Source organism: Octopus bimaculoides, chromosome 2 (genome assembly GCF_046866305.1).
Source record: "Octopus bimaculoides isolate indiv1 chromosome 2, ASM4686630v1, whole genome shotgun sequence".
In the NCBI taxonomy this organism is placed as follows: Eukaryota; Metazoa; Mollusca; class Cephalopoda; order Octopoda; family Octopodidae; genus Octopus; species Octopus bimaculoides.
This window is the reverse complement of record NC_142929.1, coordinates 148,601,171-148,611,431: the sequence shown is the minus strand read 5'-3', so window position 1 is coordinate 148,611,431 and position 10,261 is coordinate 148,601,171. Positions and strand designations below refer to the sequence as shown.

General features: G+C 35.0%; 1 long non-coding RNA gene across 1 annotated transcript in view; it reads left to right on the top strand.

Moving 5' to 3' along the window:
- Window positions 1-5,418, top strand: part of LOC149137253 (uncharacterized) — a 15,828-nt gene extending 10,410 nt beyond the window's left edge. Inside the window, exons 2-3 of the long non-coding RNA XR_016240775.1 lie at window positions 1,388-2,113; window positions 5,258-5,418. This is a non-coding gene — a long non-coding RNA (uncharacterized LOC149137253). The remainder of the gene's footprint in view (window positions 1-1,387; window positions 2,114-5,257) is intronic.
- Window positions 5,419-10,261: the final 4,843 nt, after the last annotated feature.

Sequence of the window (10,261 nt, the reverse complement as noted above, 5' to 3'; positions counted from 1 at the left end):
GTATAGAATACATTTCGTGGTGCTCAAGAGATTTAAACTTAAACAGGAGGAGAGTAAATGTAAGGAAAATTAAGTTAGGCAAGTCAATATACAAAACGTATTAAATACATTTAATACAAAAAATGTACACATGTTTACATATAAAATGATCCGACCTACATAGAATAGAAATGATATCAGGAATTAAAGAGGTTGAATAAGTACATTTTTTGTATTAAATGTATTTAATATTTTATGTATATCGACTTGCCTAACGTGCTTGTCCTTACATTTACTCCTATACATACATACATAGATACATACATACATACATACATACACACACACACACACACACACACACACACACACACACACACACACACACATATATATATATATATATATATATATATATATATATATATATATATCCATACACACACATATATATATATATATATATATATATACATATTAAGTTACCATTTAAGAGTGTATGTGCCTATGTCTTGACTAAATATCGAGGTGAGTTGCCACTATTCAAGCTGATACTACTTCTGGCCTAAGAATTGACGGCACCATAGCATATACTCTTAACCATGGAAATTAAATGGTTGTTTCATTGTATTATGCACTATGCATTCAAATATACCGCTTAATCTTATCTGTTAGTTGTACCTTGCTGACCACGGAATAGATATAAGGAAAGAATTAAACGGTCAAAGGTTTAATTTTTAACTTAGTTCATGCTGTCCCATTGCTTTTGAGATTTTGAACACTAGACTGAAATTTGATTCGAGCAGTGCTTCCTATGGTTGAAATGTTATACGCTATCTGCTGTTCATTGTTCTGTTACATGCTAGTGTTATTTTCTGTTGTTATTCAGTACAAAATTTTCTATTGGTATTCTATATTTATCGTCTGCAACTAGATTCCTGAACTACTCTAATTGCCCGATATTGATGCTGATTTTATTTAGACTAAATGTGCGCAAATGCTGGAATTTCGGGCAAAAAATGTAACTTAGTATGTCACATGCCTTTCCCTAAGATAGTTATGCCCAAAGAGAAATCCTTTTTATTTGCTGGTAACTGATATCGAATCGCAACATTCAACTCAAGAACAATTTGCTTGCCGTTCCTTATATACTGTATGTTCTTGAAAAATTCGTCAAATAACTTGTGGGAATAGAACAACAAAGAATCACATAAATATCTTTCGTTTATATTTCAAATAAAATAAAAACTTGCTTCCTTCCTTAAAATTCATTATGAAAATAATTAAAGTTTGAATGAATACATTATCTAAGAAAACTTGTTCAGCTCTGTCTACATTTTCCAAAGAATTTGAACTCAACATTTCCTTTCCTTTCTCTCTCTTTTTTCTTTTCTTTCTTTCAATCCAGGCTATACAACTCAGATTTGCAGAATGTGCTCTTATCTTCAAATGCCAGCTGTATTATTATTACATTTTTATGAACTTCCTTCGTGAACTCCTGATATTTTCGGGGAACTTGCCTGTACCTTCTATCTTTTTATGTCTTATTTACTGTTTTTTACTGCTTTCTTCACTTCCTTTACCTTCGTTTGACTAACAAGAAGATTCACAACAATAATAAGATTATGTTCTAGCCGTTGAAATGAAAAACAATTCTGAAAAGGGAATAACGATGTGAAAGCTGGAAGTGTGAAATAAAGACTAAAACTTTACTGGCGACTTAAAAATAATAGTATATTGTAAAAATGATTTCTTATACTTAAAAAAGCTCAAATCACATGGGATACAAACATGAAGTTTTGTAATACAGTTTTTTTCTTTTTTTTATCAAAGAAAATAACGTTATCTATTAATAAGTTAATGCTAAAACTTAATGTTAGAAATAAAATGGCATGGTAAATCAATATTAGGATTCAAATATCTATTAAGATTATGGTGAACTTACCAGTAATCTACAAAGCTGGAAAGTGTGAAGTTGGGATGAAAAATCAGAGGATAGAGCCGGTACTAAAAAGCTAGAGAGGTTACCTTCATGTGACAACTATGCGACCACCTGGTACTTCAAGATATGAACATGCTCTGCAACAGTGAAGGCCGTGTAACTTGGATTTGAAAGAAAAAATGAAAAATAAAGGTAAGGTTGAGTTAAAACATAAATTCGATCCACGTTTACAGCCACTGTACTTGAAACGGAAGAATGACATAAACATTGCAACTTCATAGTTTCTCCTTTCTCTAAAGCAAGGTTGGGAAAAGTTTTTGTATGAGGGTCAAACTGCAAGTGCATAAGAACCCTTGCGGACGCAAATGTGCTGAAAGAAAAACAAGCATTTTAATTTTGCAAATTCATATGTTTGTTATACTTAACTTACATATTAACCAACTATTTTAGTCTCAAGGCTTAAATGGTTTATTTTCATGTGATTTTAGACAGACTTTGACAGCAGGCGGTCTTAAACGCTTCCTATAATGTGTAAACCATTTGTATCTGGTTCAATTTAAGAATGTTTAACTAAATACGACCATGCAAAAGGTTTTTCAGCAAAAACAGCAGTTAATTCATGGTGAGCCATGAGGATTGAAATACCCCCACCAGAACCACATTTGGAACTGTACGACTAATTTTCAAAACCCGAACGGGAAGTAGTTGCCCCTGCTTCTACTATTGTTGTCATCATTGATGTTTAGCCCCAGTTAAGTTCCGATCAATGCACTTCATCATTAAAAAAAATCCAGCTGAGTACTGACGCTGTTTTCACCCACTCCAGCTGTCTCTTCCTTCATATTCCTCTGAGTCAAGAGCGAAGAATCCGAGAAGTTATAAACAAATGCAAACTGGAGAATTTGCAGCTTGTCGAAATTGCTGTATTACAAATAGATTAACATTGAACTCGTAGTACAATCTGCCAGAGAGAAAATATTATACTGACAACAATTATAAGAGTAATGTCATGCAATAAAACTACAAACTTTCAACGATGGATTCTGCTGGAAATCTCGCTCAAATCATATTCTGCCAAATTAGTAACAGAGGATATATTAGATAAGGTCGAAAAGACCAACAATACTTGATAGATAAATGGAATGGCAATGTTTAGAAGACCCTGGCCAATCACGACTGATCTGTGGTTAATCATCAACTACAATAAGCACGCTGCGAAACCCTCAGTAATGAAAGTTAGTAATAACATGTCAAGTCTTACTGATCAAATTGACCTGTGGCGAAGCATGTCAAGGAGTAACCGCTTTTTACCTGATTTGAAAGTTTTTTGATAAGCTGAATCCAAAAAACGGGATCAATTTTTTTTTACCATCACGTTTAGATTTAAGCGAACAGCGTTTCAGGATCTTTAAATGTGGTTGAAGAGCCTTTAGTTCAACCGACAAAAATCAACCTACCTACATTTCATGTCAAGCATGAAACAGTTTGTTATTGCTGTGGATAAAGATGAACTCTGCCTTTCATCCTTTCGGGATCGATAAATTAAGTACTAGTTGCGTAAAAGGGTCAATCTAATCGACTGGACCCCTCCCAAAAAATTTCGGGCCTTCTGCCCAGAGTAGAAAACAACCCTTTTACAATATTACGATTCTTATTTGTTTCCTAACGTATTTCTCTATCAGTATCTTTATGTGTACGTAACGTGTGCATATGTAAAAAATGGTTATTTTCATACTTTAAAATGGCCGTGTTATTTCTTGTTACTGTTTTCGAAAACAAATATCTTCCGGAATGCATTCTCATTTCGGAGAAAAAAAGTCATTGGGTACTCTTTTACACTTTTACTTGCTTCAGTCATTTGACTGTGGTCATGCTGGAGCACCACCTTTAGTCGAGCAAATCGACCCCAGGACTTATTCTATCGGTCACTTTTGCTGAACCGCTAAGTTACGGGGACGTAAACACACCAGCATCGGTTGTCAAGCGATGCTGGGGGGACAAACACAGACGCACAAACATACACTCACGCACACACACACACACACACACACACACACACACACACACACACACACACACACACACACACACATATATATATATATATATATATATATATATATATATATATATATATACACATATATACGACAGGCTTCTTTCAGTTTCCGTCTACCAAATCCACTCACAAGGCTTTGGTCGGCCCGAGGCTATAATAGAAAACACTTGCCCATGGTGCCACGCCGTGGGACTGAACCTGGAACCATGTGATTGGTAAGCAAGCTACTTACCACACAACCACTCCTACACCTATACGTAAGTTAATTTTGCGCTTCGGAATTTTGCGTTACGACAAGATTTTCTGGAGAACATTACTCTAGTAATACGGGGTTTCAAACATACATGTGTGTGTGTGTGTGTGTGTGTGTGTGTGTGTGTGTGTGTGTGCGTGTGTGTGTGTGTGTGTGCGTGTGTGCGTGTGCGTGCGTGTGTGTGTGTGTGTGTAGTTAAGACTTCAGTCCGTTGCTATTCCGAATATCATACTTCGTTTTGCATGGATGTCAACTGATTTTGAATGATCTCAAGCTTTTCGTGTATTCATCATTGGTTATTGTTGCTGTTTAGCCCCAGGTCAGTCCTGGCGAAGCAGACTCATGATCAAAGGCATGCTTGTGTGTGTGTGTGTGTGTGTAACTGTTATTATAATCAATTTTTGCTAGTGTAATCACCTGAAAAAACAAAATGAGAATTCACACACCCTGTGCGCTTGTATGTATGTGTTTGTGCGTGCATGCGCGTTCAGTGTGTATTTGTGCAGTGTGTGCGTGAGGGTGTGAAAGAGAGAGAGACAGACAGACAGAGAGAGACAGAGGCAGACAGATAGACAGACAGACAGACTGACAGAAAGTGAGAGAGTAGGAAAGTATGCATATGTGTTTTTTTGTTTTCGATATTTTTCTCCCCGGTATATGGTGACAGATAACAAAGAAAGTTTCGGATTATACATATTTAAATAGTTCGATACAATTATTAAAAAAAATCAACCACAAAGGTCCGGAATTATTTTTAATGTACAATGAAGTATTTGAAGCTTGAAAACCCACCTGCTTCATATTGAACAGGTTTCTTTTATAAGCCGTAACATAATGCATGCATGATTCATTCTAATGAGTTTACAACTCATCTGTTTTCTGTTCTCTGTTCTCTCTTACATGCTACATCATTGGAAGCTCTGAATTTTGAATGTGCTTGTTTGTTACCTGTTGTTGTTACTGCTACTGTTATCTATTATCATTGTTGTTTTTCTTGATGTTGTTGTTGTTGTTGTTGTTGCAGTGGTGGTGATAATGATGAAGATCTTGATGAGGATGATTATCATAGTGATAATTTTGATAATGGTGGTTATGACAATGATGATTATGATGGCGACAGCGTTAACGACAATGGTGTTGATATGAACAAGATGATGATGATGATGATGAAGAGGTGAAAGGAGGAGGAGGAGGAGAGGGGAGGAGGGGGAGGAGGAGGAGGGGGAGGAGGAGGAGGGGAGGGGGGAGGAGGAGGGGGAGAGTAGGGGAGGAGGAGGAGGGGAGGAGGGGAGGAGGTGGAGGAGGAGGGAAGGGGGAGGTAGTTGCAGTCTTATGACATCTTTGAGTTAGCGTGTTTATTGATTTCGTCGGTTCGTCGGCTCTGTCTTCGTCGTTATTGTAGTTGTTTTTGTTACTACTGCTGCTGCTGTTGTTGCTGTTACTTAGCTACATGTCGGCTCTGACCGGTGTTTCAGCGCATGATCTTGCCGCCATTTTGTTTTCTGTTAATGGACACAGTGTTCAGTTTTTCTTTTTTTTTTTTTTTTCGCTTTTTTTAAGTAAGAATGTTATTCACCTTGAATAGAGCATAGTTTGAGAGAGATTTAGCTATTATTTCTTACCGATAGGATCACCACATTGAGAGTATTGTTATGGTTTTGTGAGTTGAAACAAAATGCCTGTTACACAGCAACAAGTAAAGGACGACGTTATTCTCCTTATTTCGTTACTAAACTTAAAAGGATGATACATTGTTTATGATACAGCGACAAGTCTTATTTATTGATTTATAAATTTATTTATTTATTATTCATTTATTCATTCATTTATTCATTTATTTATTTATTTATTTATTTCTGTCCATAGGAAATGAGGAATTCCAACTTTCACTGCAACTACTTTGATGAAAAGAAATGATGAACTGTTATTAGCCGACCTCAGTCATGGCTTTACAGTCATCTTAGCCCTTTCATATTTAAAGCAACCATATTCAGCTCACATATTCTACCTGTTTCCTGTTCAAACCAGCCAGATCTGGCCTCTCACACTTACTCTACAATGTCATTCTAAAAGTAAATAGGCACATAATCGAAAACGTGAAGGTATGAGAGAATACATAATGAATTCAAAACAATGTGAATAAATGAACATTACATTTGACAGAGTAATCTGAAAGCTAAAGAGTTAACGCTCTTAAAAGCTGCACATATAATTGAATTTCATGCTTTGAATGTTACGAGGGTGTGCTGAAAATTTCCTGGCTTTAAGGGTGTCGCGATAGGCCTGGTTGGAGGCCCAACCTTCCGAGTTCTTTTACATAGCTTAGAAAAACTGAAGAACCACTGCAGTGTGTAAATCTGAGAGGGGTGAATAAAATCATAATTAACTGATTCTCCTGCATTTTCTTTTACCCAAAGCCAGGAACTTTTTTAGCAGCCATTAGTATATTTACTGTGTCGCTTTAAAGGATTCAATAAATCTAAGAATTGCTATAAGGCCTTGATTTAGCAGGAAGGCATATTGTTGAAGAAAAGGCTTCGTACTTATTTTATTTTGCTTGAAGGAAAGGTAGAACTGATACTCTTAAGATTCAACCTGACTTATGTAGGTAAATAACATTAATTGCAATGGCAGTGTTTCGACCAAGGCGTCAACTTTACTTCTACTCAACATTGAGTAGTCATATTTTCTTCTTTTTTCTTTCTCTTTTATTTTAAAAATATTTGCGTTTACTTTTAGGTTAACTCATGATCAAGTGCCTACAAGCAATGGAACTCAAGTCTGATAATTTCGTCTTTTCCCAGACATTGTATATCTAGCATGACATTTACCTAACGTATTCTATCGTGAAATGGAAGTCTGTGATTTGAGCTATTACTTGCACATCAATGAATCACGTAGAGACTCCCTTATCCCTTTTTCTCACTCACTTTACTTTTATGCCGGTAAAATAAGAAGTAAAGAACCTCGTTGACTTTTGAAAGTATTTTCAATGTAAGTAAAGTGAAATAGCTGTGTTAGAGCTGTGACACGATAACAGAATTCACAACTAGATTTTCATATTAACAAAATGTACAGAAAATAATATTGTATAAAAGAGGTTACATTTGGTCGAATTAGTATCACTGAGAAATTAAATATAAAGTGGATCCAAACATGAACGAAACTCATTGTTGCTCTGTCACATTGAGACTATATGCAGCGAGGCATTCCTTATGCCACAAAATCCATCCCACTTTTTAAGATTATTTGTATTACATTTTTGCCAATACAGAACATCACTAGTTCCTCATATTCAGTTGATTTACTATTTTCTGTTACATATGTTCTGCCACTTCGCCACCTCCTTCAGTGATCTCAGTATTTTCATCATGACTCATTCCGATGTTAATTTTTGCTTAAAAAAATTATAAGCCAATTTCATATTCTAATATGACTACATTCTTAGGTTAACAGTTTGAATTGTTGCATTTATACGAGATATTTCCATTTACTTGGCACTATTGTTGTTTCCTTAGGCTGATGGCTTTTACCAATCAAGAAAATTGGTTGCATTTACATTTAATGCACGACTGCTTCATATAATATCTAGTTAGTAGCTTCTCTGTGCTAAGGACATTAAATAATTGTTCATTAGCCTGAAATGTTGGGTTCAAATCCTTATGTTGCCTATAGAAGATAAAACAAATGTCCTCTTTCTTGAACACATTATTGCTAATCATCCATTGTTGAATAGCCTTGATTAGGGAGCTTCAAGGAAATGATTTGTCTGACACGAATGAAACATCAATTAATTACCTCGTAATATTTAAGAAGGTCAGAAGTGATCGTGGGACATAAATAAGTAGAACATTAGATTAAATATATGCTTCACAGTCGTTGTTGTTATTGCTAATCCTAACAAAACAGCCGTGACCATCAAGGCATTTGTAAGACGATAGCGTGTGATTTGAAAGAAATTAGGCTTCTATTTTAATCAGGTTGAGCGACCATGCAGAAGATTGGACTTTGCCACATATTTTGAGTTCATATCTTGCTCGAGCTGAATTTTTCTTTTCACTTTTACCGACGATTCAAAATAAACATCATACATTCCCTATTATCGAATAAATAGACATACTTGTGTTTTTTTGTTTGCTTGTTTGTTTGTTTTTTACCAATGTAAGAAATCAGTCTTATTAGTGTGTACATATTTTTGTACGTGCAAGTGAGCACAAGAGAAAAACAAGGCGGAAAGAGACTAGAGAGAAAAGTAATACTAGACAGTGATGCCTTATAGTTTTCTTTTCAGAGCTTTGTAATTTTTAAATAAATACTTATGAAAAATATTCATTTAATATAAAGAATATTTATTTATATTTATTGCATAAGCAAAATGATTTTTTATTGTTACCAATAATATTCAAATACACTTATGGTAATTTGGAGGCGCTGAATCCCAAAATAGCATTGTTTTTATTAGATTGGCTCAGATTTATGGCATAATGAATTACCTTCAAATTAGAAGAACCTAATGCGCAAAGCTCACGTCAGCAAATATTGCATATCAAAAAAAATTATAGGGTCTCAGAAGGAACAGTATAGCGAATTCTCAAATATAGCGCTTCGAATATGTCGAAAAGTAGAATCAATATTGCAAAAGTGATGCCATATTCAAATTCAGCACCCTAAACATACTCTGAAAGTCACTCAGATAGCTTTGACAACGAAAATATTTTTCAGCAATGCTATCAATGAATATACTCCAATTAATTTCATAAATGAATGTGTATGCGTGTGTTTGTGTGTTTGTGTGTGTCTGTGTGTGAGTGTGTGTTTGTGTAAAGAATATTTAAACTTCTTTAAATATGCTTCTCTATTATAAGCACAAGGTCTTAAATTTGGGGGGAGGGGTCTAATGGATTACATCGACCCAGTGTTTAACCGGTACTTATGTTATCGACCCCGAATGGATGAGGCAGATATTGATATTTCTATAAAGGCTGTGAGACTGCAATACCTTCTATAAGTACTACATTTTGCTGCGTTTTGTTTTTTCTTTCTAAAATCAGTAAAATGAAAGATAAAGGAACTGGTAGTATAAAATTTGAACTTATTTAGGTTGACACCGCAGAAGAAGTATTTCAAAATCCTCTATCTTCTCTGACTTCATTACTAATTTTATCGGTCAATAAATATTTCTTGTTCCTTCATTAGTGCTTACTGCGCCTAATGGTAAATTTGATAAAGAACTACATCAGATTTCTTCCGTGGTTTTATTTTACTTATTTATTTGTTTATTTGTTTGTTTGTTTTGTTTGTTTGTTTGTTTGTTTATTTTTACGGAATCTAGATTTAGTGCTTCATAAATCTAAATCCTCGTCCCGCATACATTGACTTTATCTTTCATCTCTTCGTTGCCGATAAGATAATAACCAGCAAGAGACTTGGGACGGTTTAATCCAATTTGCACCTCCCCTTTACATAAAAAAAATTCTTGTCCTTCTGTCCAAGCAAATAAAGAAGAAGCCATCTACTCATTTAATGTCGAGTGTTTCTTTTTATCATAAATAAATAAAAAAAAGAAATTCCCTCACCAAAAACATCGCGAGTTGTCACAGACTATTCTTTGATCTTCCACTCTATTGAAATACTACTTTTCTTGCAACAGTGACGAGAGAGATGGGGAAGAATCTACTATCGTATAGATTTCACACTTACTGGTGACGTTTACGTATAAAGTTTCAGAGGAGTACGCATGTGCAGAAAAGGCCATGACATCCAGCAAGGAAAGTCGTTGAAATGATTTTTATCTCCAAGTCAAATTGTTTCTGAAAATGGCTACTATTATAGCTTCTCTTTACGGCGTATTGTTTACATTACTTTTGATATTTGTCAGTTCTATGTGTTATGTATTTAAATGATGAAAGACAGAAAAGGCGAAAGAAGACAAAAAATGGAGGGGTAGGAAGAAGGAGGAGAGAATGAAAGAGCGGGAGAATTTTGAGAGTTTGGGAAGAAGAAGAAGAAGAAGAAGAAGAAGAAGAAG